This window comes from Ostrea edulis, chromosome 6 (assembly GCF_947568905.1).
Source record: "Ostrea edulis chromosome 6, xbOstEdul1.1, whole genome shotgun sequence".
NCBI lineage: Eukaryota > Metazoa > Mollusca > Bivalvia > Ostreida > Ostreidae > Ostrea > Ostrea edulis.
The window spans coordinates 79,037,177-79,051,856 of record NC_079169.1 but is presented as its reverse complement, the minus strand read 5'-3'; the positions used below and the strand labels follow the sequence as shown (position 1 = coordinate 79,051,856).

Genomic DNA, 14,680 nt, shown 5'->3' with positions numbered 1-14,680 from the left:
TACATTTGTAATCCAAAAGTAGGTCAAGGATAGACCAATCAAGCTGAAATACATACTGAACTTGTATTCATCTGGGAGGAAGCTTATGACTAAATTTCAGGGAAATATCTGTATCTGTAACGAAAAAAAGTCCAGAAACCTGTTTGATCTATTTATAGCCCTAAAGTAGGTCAAGGTGCACCAATCCAGCTGAAATGCAAACTCACTCTTATGTTTCTTGAGGGAGAAATTGTGACCAAATTTCAAAGCCATACATGCATCTGTTACGGAAAAAAAGTCCAGAAAACATGACCTTGGATGGACAGCCAGACCACAATAACATTATATGCCCTTTCTAATGATGGGCGTATAAAAATTGTCCACAATATATATACAGTGCTCCCTCAATATATTGCCCCCCTTGCTTATTGCCCGAAAATCCTAAGGAACAGATTTCTCCCCATGTTAACATCCCTGTTATATTGCCAATTAACCCCGCTAAATGCCATATGCCACAGTTGACTTTCACAAATTTTACAGGGTTTACCCTCAATAATAATGCCAATTTCCCAACACCCATAAGTATAATCACATGTGTACTTTGAGAGCAGTGTGGTGAAGTGTGACAGTCTGGACAACGTATTCAGGTTAAACTCAAGATTATCGAAATGTTTATACAGAATTTGACATTTCATTTGACTGCTCAGCAAGTTGTCTGTAATGGTGAATTTGTTATATTGCCACCCCGTTTTATGGCCCAAATTGGTCTTGAACAAAAGTTGGCAGTATATCGAGGGAGCACTGTACCCTAATAACAATCAGTGCTTATAATAATTCCTGAGGCAGTATATCGAGGGAGCACTGTACCCCAATAACAATCAGTGCTTATAATAATTCCTGAGGCAGTATATCGAGGGAGCACTATACCCTAATAACAATCTTGTAATAATTCATGAGGCAGTATATCGTGGGAGCACTGTACCCTAATAACAATCAGTGCTTGTAATAATTCATGAGGCCTCCTCTTCTCCCCATCTAGCCACATTTCCTCAGACAGTTCATTTTTTAAAAATTCAAACTCTTGTTAAATGGTACAATAAAATAGAGTTTTCTACCTGTACACATATTTTAAAGCATTGACTTTGAAGCGTATATAGTTTACAAGACATTCACACAATTTAACTCATTGACAACTACAAAATCAATTTAAGTAAACAAAAGTAATACAAAAAACAGTGTCTACAGAAAATGGTGAATGTATTTACACATGTAATTGTACACAAATAATGGTTTTATCATACCTCCTTCATAGTAAAAAGGTTCCCAAGTTTTGAGGATTTTTTTCAAATGTGATGGAGTCCTCTCTAAATTATATAAGTGCATGGTTTCACTTTCATTTTCCCTCAGATTATACCCATTTATATACGTACTTACTTAGTCATACCTTAATTAATGTCACAACCAATAAGCAAGATTGACACATAGATCCAGTGGTCAATTGTCTTTCACTGCATTATCTGAATAAGATCTGCAAACTACATCAAGACACATTTAGTATGAATGCATTTTCAAAATTGCTAGAGTAGAAATAAATTTAAAAAACTTCTGTGTCAGCACAACATGAATGCCCCCACCTGCATTAAAGTCAAATGTAAGAAATCCATCGAAGTATAGCATTAAATGTGGTATTCATATTGTATGTTACATACATTTAGTACAACGAAGATCAAACTCAACAACAATCCTTTATATGAAATACATTAATTTTTCTAAGTTAAAGGGGCACAACTCCCATTAAAATCAATGAACAGAAACAAATCTGTAATTCATCAATATTCACATACATACAAAAAATATCAATTCATAATCTAAAGGCATTTAGAAAAAAGTCTGGAAAACTGGACGTTGTGGAAGGATGGACAAGGGTAAAACTATATGCCCCTACCACTTTGTGGTGGGGGCATAAAAACAAAAAAACGATATGATTATTGACATGAAAAATTGGGGCCTTTTCAGGATTTCCCATTGCATTCAGCACTTTTAAAGGAAATTTAACAAAACTACGACAAAAAAAAATGTCACATGGTCAAAGATTGATTGTATATTGTTTATCGTCCTACAATGTACTCTTGAATTTGCACTTAAGCTTTCATGTAAACTTCTCTGAGCAAATGGTTCTTGAGAAGAATTAAGATTCCCTATATATATTTGTGAGTAAGATGTCCAGAGTTTGCACATTGATAAATTCTGCATAAATAATTTTTGATCCCATAATAATGCAGGGGCATATAAAGTACGCGTGTTCTTTCCATTCTCTATCCATAGGTGTTGCTGCTTGCTAACACATCTGTCAATACCGACATTTCAAATTTCTAGTTAAACGCTTTGTAAACTAATGTTTAACTTTGCTCAATCAATTTATGATGCAGAATTTTAAGATAAAATTGTTTTACCGCTTGTAAACAAATTTCCAAATTTTGATTTCAATCAAACAAATTATTTTCTTCAGATTTTTCGTGTTATCTAATTAGCTACATTTACCATTCTAATTCTTAAATTTGGTTCCGTTTTCCATTCCAAGTTTTAGCAACACCTTGGGAAGCTTGCATATTGATACGACGTAAGTCAGCTCTGTGCTCGAGAAGAAGAATTTGCTAGTAAATGCAAAACTGTCAAATTAATATTAAAACTTCATTAAATAATGTCACACAAGATGAGAAATTGCTGTACACCAGTGCTCGAGCTGGGCTTCGCCATTTTCGCCAATGGCGAATTTTTTTCAAAAATGGCGAAAAAAAATTGAAAGTGGCGAAAATCCCTTTTTGCAATAAATTGTATTTTAAATCCTTTGTCAGTGACACATTATAGCCTGTTTGTTTATGCAGTCAAAATCTGTTTATTCAGTCAACGCGTGCGACCGGAAATCTCACGTCGCTCCAGTGCACTCAGAGCTGGTCACAGCCTCAGGTAATTTATGGCTGCAAGAAAGTCGGTGATTATGTAATAAAGTACATCGGACAACTGTTTACCCTGCTGAGGTCAATTGTTTAACATTAAATTTTAAAGTCTTATTCATTTTCGTGTTATCATCTCCACATTAATGTCAATTCTTAACCAGAGAACCGACCGGTAATTAAATTGGCCGTATTATTGTGTATAATGTATATATGAATACATCAATTGTTCGTTTTTGCGGCCAAACTCGTTGACTACAAGATTTTGATTTGATGTATTTGATTTTAGTTCGAATATTTCATAAACAATGCGGTCGATCACCATTGATATGGACATAGCAATTTTAATAAATAATTTTCTTTGAAGTTCGGTGTGCAACAGTATAAAAATGCTAATCTCATAAGACTATGCACCGCATTCTATTTTGACACTAAACTTGTAGCTTCTGACCCTAGTCAGTCTAAAATTAAAAACATAACTGTTTGGCTTTACAGTCAACCCCACCTGCTCAAACATCTGATTCTGTCCAAATTGCAAAATCTTCCATACAAAAATGGAAACTTAATAGGGAATGGTTGAGATACGACTCTAAATTGGGTTTGATGTTTTGTGACATCTGCATTTCGGGCAATGTACACAATGTTTTCACCGAGGGGTGTAGCATCATGAAGTTTATATTTATATGATTTATTATCTGAATTTTGATTTCCATAATAGAATTTATCAAACAAAAAAACTTCTTATTATTTCAGAAAGAAGTGTTTAGGTATGGTAGCTGGATATGATTAAGTAATGTAACTGATTCAAAATGCTAAAATAAGTGTATAATGAATAAAATAATATATAATATGATGGAAATAATTGTAAAGCATGCTATTATTTGTGCCGCGCCGCTCCCCGAAAAAGTGGCGATAGGGAATTCTGGTCCAGTGGGAGCACTGCTGTACACGCTTGTAAATGTATAGTACTACAAAAACTGTTTTGGAATGAAACTCAGTGAAACTAATATCCTTACATGTATTACATGTACCTTGTGTGGAAAGAAACATTCTTTTCATGTTTTCATATTCGAATTTGATAGTTTACCTCCATTACCTCAACAAATTGGGTTGATAATGAAGATTGACATTAAGTGTATCAACCTCTTGTACTATATTTATCAATAACTAGCATTCAACACAAAAGGATCTCTACCTTCTCTATTTTGTCAGCATTTTACTCTATAAGCAAAGCCAGGAATGCAATGCTCAAATTCTCAATTGGACAACTGAATGCAATGAATAAAAAAATCAATATATGCACCCAGGGGTGCATGAGCCGAGTTGCATGGGATACATTGTAAAGTCAGGAATGATGTGGCATATTTATAATTGTGAAGAATTAATTTCAGTTTTAAACTTTTCGAGTTACTGTCCAGAAACCATATTTGTCTGAAGTTTTCAATCTATTTTCGGTCACTGTGACCTTGACCGTTGACATTTTTCTCTCCAAAATCAATAGGGGCCTTGCTTTGCTGGTATCCAACAATATATCCAAGTTTCATTTGATTCAAATCAAAAAAATTTCAAGTTATCCTCCGGAAACCCCAATCTTTTTTTTTTGAATTTTAAATCTTTTTTTGGTCACTGTGACCTTGACTTTTGACCTATTTTCTCCAAAATCAATAGGGGTCTTCCTTACCTGGTACATAACAATATCTTTAAGTATCATTTAATTCGGATTTAAACTTTCCGAGTTTTCATCCGGAAACCAAATTTTTCTGAAATTTTCATTCTATATTTGGTCACCATGACCTTGGTTCTCCAAAATCAATAGGGATCTTCCTTACCTGGTACCCAACAATATATCAAAGTTTCATTTGATTAGATTGTAAACTTTTCGGGTTATCATCCGGAAACCAATTGTTGACGCCTAACCGCCCGCCCGCATCACCAAACCAATAGCCGAGTTCAACTTCGTTGCAACTCGGCTAAAAATTACTGTAGATCTATAGGCCCTACAATTATTCATTGCCACAATCTGAGACAAAAGCACTTGTTTCTGTAAATGAAGTTTTACATTATGACCTCAGTATTCTCATGACTTATATAGCCTGTCTTATTTACAGAAACAAGTGCCTGTAATCTGATAGTAAAAATAAATTCTGGATAAAATCAGTCAATATTTTGAGGTAATTTTAAACAAGAGGCCCATGGGCTACATCGCTCACCTGAGTCACCTTGGCTCATATTTTAAGATTTTTCCTATATATTCGTATGTAAACTTTGATCCCTATTGTGGCCCCAACCTACTCCCGGGTCCATGATTTTTTTCAAATTTGAATCTGGACTATGTCAGGAAGCTTTCATGTAAATGTAAACTTTTCTGGCCTAGTGATTTTTCATCAGAAGATTTTTATATAATGATTTTCCCTTAATTATATTTGTACGTAAAAATTTATCCCCTATTGTCGCCTCATCTTACCCCTGGGGGCCATGATTTTAACAAACTTCCACTTTCCTGGCCCAGTAGTTTTTGAGAAGAGTATTTTAAAAATTTTCCCTATATATTTGTATGTAAAACTTTGATCCCCCCATGTGGCCCCATCCTACCCCCAGAGGCCATGATTTTTACAACCTTGAATCTGCACTATGTCAGGAAGCTTTAATTCATGTAAATTTCCACTTTCCTGGCCCAGTAGTTTTTGAGAAGAATATTTTCCCTATACATTTGCATGTAAAACTTTGATCCCCTATTGTGGCTCTATCCAACCTCCGGTGGCCATGATTTGAACAAACTTGAATCTGCGCTATTTCAGGAACTTTGAGGAAACTTTCATGTAAAGCTCAGCTTTAATTTCTCGCTCAGTGGTTCTTGAGATTTTTAAATACAAATGGAAAATTATACAATACAAATGGAAAAGATCAAATATTGCAACGTTTGACATGCCATATGCAGGACTCAATTGTTTTGAAACACGTGTTCTTGTGTTTGAAAGATTGGTCTAGTTTTCTACCATTTGCACCTGATGGACCAACTAGGCCTACCCCCAAACTTCCACCAGAGTTCGTTTGCTCACAAACCAAACTCTTCCACTTAGGCATTATGGGATAGCGATTTCTTAGGCCGCGTATACTGTGACGTCACTGTAGAATGACGAAAAAACATAACGTCAAACGTAAACAACTTTCAAAACAAGAACGTAAACACTAAGTTCATTACTTTACACAATAATTTGAACAGAGTTTCCCTACTTTTTAATGATCTTTTGATCATTTTATGTTTAAAATAAAATCCATACTTTTATATTAATGCTCTTTATATCAATATCTTCAAACTTTTTAACTGCGAACTACTTCTTTATTGTTATTTGCCTGCGTGATAATCGCGGACTCACAATATACAGATCTGTATATTGTGGTGCGTCACATAGGAGAGGTCTATTCGTAGTCACTGTGACGTAATGAGGCCTCGACGGGGAGTTTGGGCCTACCCCTCAACGTCTGATGTATGGCGGGAATGTTGATAAACAAGCTTGCAGCGGAGTGATATATTCACCGCAAATACTTCATTTCATGCAAAAAATCGTAGAAATTAACATTGCGTACATGATTAGTATACACAATCCTGATACCCGCCTTCAGAGGCACTAAGTAACAAAGTTATAGGCTGATTAGCTATATATGGAACTATTTTCTTATATGTTCATGACATCCGTTGGATGTAGAACGACAAACAGCGCCATATTCAACAGGCGGCAGGGTACAGTAGCCAGTGAGTTTGGGGCAAGTTGAAAAAGTTATGACGGGAAGCCATTGACCATCTTTAATTGAGCCTGAGGTAGGATACATATTTAAGAAAAGCCATATATTTATCTTAAATAGATAAAACATGCTTTTTATGGAAATGAGTGTTACTTCATGGGTTCATTGAACTTCAGAATCTCTACACAGCTCAGGTTGCACTTGGACACGTATACATAGTTAGAATAATCTGTGTCTCGGGACAGACCCTCACTAACCGCGTCCGTAGGACATTATCACTTTAACGATAGAACATTTTAATATAACCTGTACACACAGTATGCAGGCCATTTACAGAACTGTCTTATAAAAGTTGCATTGAATTATTGAATAGCCTAGCTTATGGTTATTTGAGGTGGCTCACTACACCCAGAAATAGTTTCTCAAATCAGTACGAATTGATTTCATCATAAAAGATATGATGATATATAAGTATATATCATAGGAGGTTGACAAAACACGGGACAGTCACGGATGCACGGAAATAGATAAAAATAATACAAATCACGGATTCATATTGCATGGATGATAAAATTTTCCGTGCATTTTTTAAATATAGAATATGCTATTGATTTGTGACTTCGAACATACATTGAATTTTTTTTGTGCATGTAGGTAGGGGATATATAGAATCTATCAGTCACGGACATTTTCCGGGCATTGTGACATCACTAATTGTTATAAACATGCGAAATTTACACTAAATTACAGACAGAAGACAATAATTCTTTCATAATACAAGAATATTTTATTTTAATCGTTATTTCTTATAATTCTTCAATAAGAACAATTTACAGTATTTCTGTAACTTTGGTATAGATCTGTGAATCCGTGACTTAAAAAAAATCGTCCGTGACATTAAAATTGTCTGAATCCGTCACTTAAAAATCGTCCGTGACTTTTTGTTTATGCGAATTCCGTGATTTTATGTGTTAAATAATAATGATAAATGTGTTTATGGTTTTCAATTTTATTGATCCGTAAATTTTGTTAAAAACGGAATGTCAATTTCATATCCTTATCTGTAAAACTGAATGACAGTGCAATGTCAAATTCGATTTCGTCCGCTGTTCAAATGAGCATTGCAAATATAATGCATTCTCCGGAACAAAATATTACTGTTCACTTTATGAATTCAGATGTTCAGAAAAATGGAAGTGACTGTGGTGTGTATGCAATTACAAACGCAGTGGAGTTGTGTTTTGGTGGACTCGCAGAACACATTACGTTTCATACAGAAGCAATGAGACCCCATTTAATGGATTGCATAAACAACGAAATTTTACGTATAAATTCCCTTCGTGTTTCATCCACGATATCAAAATTCAACACTTGGTTCTAAACAAATTAGGAAGTCAAATACAAGTCAGTACACATATAATACACTTTTTAAAAAATTTACGGAAATTGTTATCATCCGTGCAAAATGAATCTGATTTGTATTATTTATCAAATCACGGACAGATTTTTTTTTCAGTCACGGATACCATAGTTTACGGAAATTCTGTAAATTGAAGAATTTATATGAAATAATGATAAAATACTTGTATTGTGAAAAAAATATAGTTTTTACATGTTTATCATAATGTAATGAAGGAATCACGGAAATATTGCATACAAATCACGGATAAATGTTTGTGACGAAACAATTAGTGATGTCATAATGCACTGAAAATTCCGTGACTGATAGATTTTAACTACATATTCCCAGGGGTGTACACAAAACAATTCAAAAGTATATTCGAAGTCACAAATCAATTGATTTTATAATTTGAAAAATGCATGGAAAAATTTATTATCCGTGCAAAATGAATCTGTGATTTGTACTATTTTTAGCTCTTCTGAGCCGAAGGCTCAAAGAGCTAATCATATGGCCATATGTCTGGTGTGCAGTATGTGTCAACTTTTTGGGAAAAGTGCTATGTCTGAAGAACCCCTAGTCCAATTTTTGTCAAATTTGTCACAGGGTATCCTTGGCCCAAGGGCTTGCATTAGGGCCCTGCATGAAATGCGGGAGCCCTATAGTAATCACATTGTCCGTCCGTCTGTCCGTCAACACTTTCTTTGTGACAGGATAACTCAAACAGTTTTTATCGTACATATTTCAAATTTTTAACATAAATAATGTACAATAAGAGGAAAAAGCCTATAGATTTTGGGGTCAATTCACTTTGTCTGTATGGCATGATCTTTGTTATTATGAACACAGCGATTTTTTTCTACCCACTGGTACCGGTACCCATTCGATTGGGAAAAATAGCGTCAAAATCGAAATTGGGAATTTTCTACAAATGTTTCAGCAAATGATTTTAACTAAAAGAAAAGAAGAAAAAAAGAGAACAAAACAAGAACTATTCATCTCTTTACAAACTTTTTACGGTAATATTTGCTGTTGTGAGACATAAGGAATCGCTTACAGTTGTTTTAGAATCGCTGTAGCTCTACAAAACACGCACACTTCCATGATCTGTACTTTCGATTTAATACCGGAAGTGAACATTTTAGTTAACTTGTACAACGTTTCAGACTAAGTAAATTACAATGTCAGCGGTCTATTTTTCGGAAAGTAAGTTGGGAATTTTTAGTCTCAAAATTGGGAAAAATCAACGGTTTTTGGCATTGGGAATGGTACCGTTTATCGGTACCAGTTATATAAGGAAAAAAATCGCTGTGAACACTTTCTTTGTGACACAATAACTCAAACAGTTTTCATTGTACAGCTTTCAAATTTTGTACAGAAATACTTTACACTAAGAGGAAGACACCTATAGATTTTGGGGTCATGACACTTTGTCTGTCTGTATGTGTGTCATTAACTTTGTTATTATGAACACTTTCTTTGTGACACAATAACTCAAAACAGTTTTCATTGTACAGTTTTCAAATTTTGTACAGAAATACTTTACAATAAGAGGAAGATACCTATAGATTTTGGAGTCATGTCACATTGTCTGTTTGAATGTCATCATATTTCTTATTATGACTGTATTTATTTACCACTGTCTAAGGGAGATAATTCAATTTGAATTATGATATGCAATGTATTGATATATAGAAAATTTACAAGAAATAACTCTACAACATTGTGTATGTGTATATTTGTTTTTTGTTTAATGTCAGGGATCGAAATTAACTTTTTTCACCACTAGCAAATTTTAGCTAGTGGATTATTTTCCAACTAGCAAAATTGAGCTTTTACTAGCATTTTTCAATCGATTACTGTTTTACATGAATTTAAGAAAACAAACATGTCTCTTTATCAAAATTTTGGGAAAATCTTTTAAAATCTCCTTTAAAGTGCAATAATAAAAATAAGATTGCGAATTCTTTCATTTAAAATTCAATGAATTATCAGACAACATACATGGTGCAGGTCATAGGGTACACTTGTGCGGTGTACTCGCTGTCCAGAGATCTACCACCTATTTACAGCATCATGTGGATTGAAATCTTGAAGACTGTTTGCGCCAACTCAAACTATATGTTCAAAACTTTTGGAAATTTCATCTAAAAAAAATTCTAGTTGAAATGAAAACCCCGCGAACTCGAAGTGTTTGACTATAGAGTACAGAAGGACACCGCGTGAAACGGTGACACACTGTCATGTGTTGTTTCATGTAGACACGGACGAGATCAATATGCTTGCTATTTAAATCAGACGTCTCTGAGACGTCCGAAGTGTGTATGAAGTAGGCCATCTTCGACATCACTGACTGAGATGAAGGTCAGATGAAGGCCTTAGTTATTTATTCGATCCACGTTTACTTTTTCAATACTTGTATATTCATTCTGTAAAGCGTTTCTATGCACAAGACAAAATTATTGTAAACTTCAAAGTACAGCCAATAAACCGAGGAAATCCGAGAAAAAGATCGGGGTTTTTTCACTCGCAAAAAGTTGCGATCACTTGTGATTTTTTACTCGCAAATTCAATTTTTAACTCGCATTTAGCGAGTATTTCCCCTTAATTTCGTTGCCTGAATGTGATATAAAAATGCTTGATGTTACATGTATATTGAATTAAAACACGTCATTCCCAGTCAACAACTTTCGATCGGGATCGGAATACGAAATAAAATTTCTTATATCCGGTTGCAAAGTGAAACTGCTTCATGCTTCAAGTTATTGAATTATGTAGTAATTGCACGTTACACATTAGAGAACTGTTCCTTTTAATAAAGAAAGTCACAAAATAGATACAAAATGAGTGTACCTTATTCATTACTGTTGCCGAGCTTTCGTCGGCGAAAATCTCGAAATGGTGTGTCTCACCGCGTTTGTTGACGGTAAGGTCCACATTTTCTACGTGAGTATTTTGATATTTGCTTATGAATTTTTTGCACATACATGGTATGTCTCGGCTAGGAATAATGGAAACTTTCTCACCTATGTATGTAAAGACATATTAATCTCTATTTTTAAAAATGTAGAACACTTTTATCAAATGACAATGTGTTTGAAAACGCTTAGAGCCCCGGTGTCAAAATTTCCTTTTCCAAGACATCAATATGTCGAATTCATACCCTTTTCGAATAGTATGTACCATATTTTGTACCAGTTATCCATTTTGAATCCCTTATTACAATTGGATTTTGTTGCACTCTGTTGTGTTTGAGTGGATGAGTGTGTGTCAAACAGAAGTAATTTAAATTGCATAAGTCTCTCATAGATATGCTTCATGATTCCTTTTTCACAAATTGGCATTCCAATGTATCTTTATATATTATTAATTCTAACATATATACCAGCCCCAAACATTGCTATATCAAATACAGGTGTCACTTTCCTCAAATAACCCTCAGTGGGGCCCTTGCTGACCGTGTCAGTTTTCTAGTTTGTACTAAAACTAGGGTTGTGACCACAGGCACTTGTTTCTGTAAATGACTTATGACCTCTGTATACTAATAACAACACAAGGTACCTAGCTTCAAGTACACAGAATGGCACCCCCTGAGAATGTCAGCATGTTGAGCCTCCAGGGAATATGCGATGCAAATGTATTTACTACCGTTGTATTGTACAATCATTTAACCTAAAAACCATGTATGACATGACTGCATTTATTGCCTCTTATCGCCGAAAACTGCAACAAAAAATGGATTTTCCATTTTATACCACGAAGTGCTATGTACTGATACCGCGCAGAATACGTGGGCGATTTTGACTGGCTAGCACGCTCTTCTATAATTACGTTTGGAATTCTTTAAAGTTATTTATAGAAAGATAGAGCATCATAGATGAATTAAAAATAACAGGCAAAAGGATGATTTTAATGGTGACCATTAATCACAATTGATCTTATTATACCCCCCGCAACAAGTTGTGGGGGAGGGGGGGGGGTATACTGGAATCGGGTTGTCCGTCTGTCTGTAGACGCAATGGTTTCCGGGCTCTAAAGCATTATCCTTACCACCTACCGTCACCATATCATATATATGGACTACCCATGGGATGAAGATGTTCCCTATCGATTTTGGGGTCAAAAGGTCAAAGGTCAAGCGCACTGGACATCGAAGTAGCAATATGGTTTCCGGGCTCTAAAGCGTTATCCTCTCCACTTACAGTCACCATATCATACATATGGACTACCCATGGGATGAAGATGTTCCCTATCGATTTTGGGGTCAAAAGGTCAAAGGTCGCGCACACTGGACATCGAAGTAGCATTATGGTTTCCGGGCTCTAAAGCGTTATCCTTTCCACCTACAGTCACCATATCATACATATGGACTACCCATGGGATGAAGATGTTCCCTATCGATTTTGGGGTCAAAAGGTCAAAGGTCATGCGCACTGGACATCGAAGTAGCAATATGGTTCGGTTTGTGATGCCATTTGTTTTTTACACTCAGAAAAGAGGTAGTTTATACCTATTACCAACACCCTTTGGGAGATTGGGGTAAGCGGGGGGGGGGGGGGGGGGGGTATTCTTAGTGAGCATTGCTCACAGTACCTCTTGTTTCATATAATTTAGTTACTAACATTAGGGGGGAAATGCTACAAAAAATAAAGGGGACTCCATCCCCCCATATTTTTTCCCACAGACACCTGATAACTATATATCCCCCCCCCCTTCTGATTTTTTTTTGTGGTGACAATTCCTCCAAAATGTTTGGATTCCTCGTCTCTCTCAAAACCCAATTTCGATTGATGTAGTCGTTTCACGCTTTTCACAAGCTTTAGAGATTGTGGACTGGTATAATAGAATATACTTATTATAAACAGTATAAGGTAAGTATAAGGCTTACAAAAAAGCATGTTTACAATTACATAAATCGAAATTAGGGTGGAATAGACGGGGAATCCACACATTTCGGAGAAATAATCACCGCCCCCAAAAAATCAGAAGGGGTGGGTGGGGTGTCCATACTTCAGATGCCTGTGAATTTTTCCATATCGGCACAGATCCGTAATATTAGGAATGCGGGGGAGGGGGTTCGCCGGAGAAGTTGGAAGTTGCACATGGCTTGTTTAAATTTCCTGACAGACAATGATAAAAATATGATAGTCATAATAAAGACCTTTATAACCTTAATTAGTGTGTACATGGGTGGGGGGTGGGGGTGTTATAGTGTTCGTCATTGCTGTCTCAATTTTTTCCCCTCAGGCTGGGAGGGGGGGTCATTCTTTGCTCCAGGGCTTCAACTCATAACTTTCAAGCTTACATGCATTGGTATCTTCTCATTCACTACTACATAGTACTATCAAAAATAGTGGAGGGGCCATTCTCGCAATATATCTTCATTTGCATGCATGAAAATAACAGTTAATGTTCATTGTCAATTAAAAGGGTTGGCCAGACACCTCCGAAAAACATTGATATGTGCCTGCAGCGTTCTTGGTACTTATGGTGGGTTTCATAAAACTTCAATCTAACAACAGGTACTTGTCACATCAATACATACCACAAAGTCAATAACACATCACTAAAAAACTTTCCTTGCTCTATTTTGCATACTTCCAAATAATCTTTTATCTGTATTTTCTCTGACTTTCCATAGATCTGCATGAAACATGCAATTGGCAGAACTATTTCTCATACTAGTTAACGAAGTTGTATTTTCAGCAAGTCATAATTTCATTATTATCTTCATCAGAAATGATTCTGACACGAAAATATTTTTAAATTTCCACTCGGGAAGTCTTAGCTTCTATCTTCTGATGACATGTAAAATCCCGAAACGTACGAACAGCTTTGGGTTTTTTTGAGTAACTAAAAATAGCGTACAGCGTCTTCAATTCAAAATTTTTATTTTGTTAACAAAGCAATATGTTCAAGATCTTTTGGTATTAAACATCGTATCAATTTATTGTGATAATAAAACAATGAGACTTTATTTTTCAGCACAACGAATATACAATTTTCATTTTGTGCGGTATCAGTACATAGCACTTCGTGGTATAAAACGGAAAATCCATGTTTTGTTGCAGTTTTCGGCGATAAGAGGCAACGAATGCAGTCATGTCATACATGGTTTTTAGGTTGAATGATTGTACAATACAACGGTAGTAAATACATTTTGCATCGCATATTCCCTGAAAGATCAAAAGGCCGACATTCTCAGGGGGTGCCATTCTGTGTCATTTGAAGCTAGGTACCTTGTGTTGTTATTAGTATATAAAGGTCATAAGTCATTTACAGAAATAAGTGCCTGTGGTTGTGACCCGTTAACAAGGGGAGATAATTAGGAAAATGCAAACAAAAGTAGTGGATGCTAAAAAATCTTCTTCTCAAGAACCACTGGGCAAATTATCACCAAACTTATGCATAAGGATGAGGATAGGTTGTAGATAAAAAATTGTTCACGGCATCATCCTGGGATAAAGGGTGTGTTCTCAAGGTCACTTCAAAGTTGACCTTAAATTTTGTTTTGTCAGAGTTGTGGAAAACATTTTTAGATAGCCAGCCATTCGGACTGACAAGAAGGCAACATAAGCCAGTCCGAAATAATTTAAGCCAGTCC

The 14,680-nt window shown here is 35.5% G+C and overlaps 1 protein-coding gene across 3 annotated transcripts in view; it reads left to right on the top strand.

Annotated features, from left to right (window-relative positions):
- LOC125647369 (uncharacterized) overlaps nt 1-14,680 on the top strand; it is an 89,322-nt gene that overhangs the window by 1,470 nt on the left and 73,172 nt on the right. For 2 of the 3 annotated variants that reach the window (XM_056140898.1, XM_056140896.1), the window contains exon 1: nt 6,621-6,753. The exons of the other annotated variant lie outside the window; for it this stretch is intronic. The gene's annotated coding sequence lies outside the window, so the exon portion shown is untranslated. Of the gene's footprint in view, nt 1-6,620; nt 6,754-14,680 lie in introns of those variants that run through there. 3 annotated transcript variants of the gene reach the window in all.